The 1,075-nt window shown below is 39.3% G+C and overlaps 1 long non-coding RNA gene across 1 annotated transcript in view; it reads right to left on the minus strand.

The window, feature by feature from the left end:
* The window catches only part of LOC109298851, a 10,035-nt gene that overhangs the window by 6,032 nt on the left and 2,928 nt on the right, over positions 1–1,075 (minus strand). The window lies entirely within an intron of this gene.

The raw sequence follows: 1,075 nt of genomic DNA on the forward strand, positions 1-1,075 counted from the left end.
CCTTTTCTCCATGGTATTATAAAGTTCAAGATTTGTTTTTAAGAATTTGATGAAAGTTCTTCAGAGTGAAAGGTGGCAAAACAATGGCTCCTTCTGGATGCTTCAGACCTTGGATGTCCAGCTTGCAACACCTTGAAGAAAGCACCCGCTGATAATGAAGACCCTTTAACATGCATATAGATATGTCCCATAAGGCATCCTGAGTTTGTGGAAACACTTGGGCATCATACATTAACTGCTGCAATGATCTTGCACACTGCTGAAGTGTAGATGCTTTTGGGGTGCAATGCAATGGTTTCTGTTATAGTGCAGAGAAACTGTCATTATTATTTCTGACTTGCTAAAGCACGGTAGATGCTTTACACCACAGATAAACATTAGAATCCCAAAGACCTTTGCAGTCACTATATCTTGCAGAGCAACTTAAGACGGGAAGAGAAGAAAATGATTGCTTTACCCAACAAACAATTTGGAGAAAATGTATAAGAATCAATCTTCCAAAGTAGTTAGTTATTTTATCTCAACAGTAGGATTTAGGTTAGCATGGTGTTAACCACTTACGCACTGATCCAGCAAAGCATGTCTGTACATGTCTAAATTGAAGCCTGAAAATAAGCTGTTGCCTTCAAAGAATTTGAGTACTTAAATCAGTATTTATTACCTGAAGCTTCAAATGTAGTGTGTGGGCTCAAATGTGCCATTAATTAGCTGCCTTTGTTGAGAGACTCTTCAATTTAAATCTACCACCAAAGGGCTTTGCTAAAACCAGAGATCCATCTTGTTCTATGCATCCTAAGTGCCTATAGCATAGCACGCCATGCCTGCAAGCCAGTGGTCCCCATTTTTGAACAAGTGTATATTAACAAGAAGAATTATTTGCATTTTTCTATCAACTTTTTATGCTGATTAAATCTCAAACATTGTACATTAAAGCCTTACAATACCTGTGGGAGCCCAGTGAGCACTGTTACCACCATTTGACAGCTACAAAAACAAAAATATGAAAGCCCTAAGTGACTTGCCCCCAAGACAAACAAGCAGCCAGTGTAAGGCCAACTGATTTGGGGGGGGGGGG

This window comes from Gavialis gangeticus, unplaced genomic scaffold (assembly GCF_001723915.1).
Source record: "Gavialis gangeticus isolate Ggan-Ray unplaced genomic scaffold, GavGan_comp1, whole genome shotgun sequence".
Lineage (NCBI taxonomy): Eukaryota > Metazoa > Chordata > Crocodylia > Gavialidae > Gavialis > Gavialis gangeticus.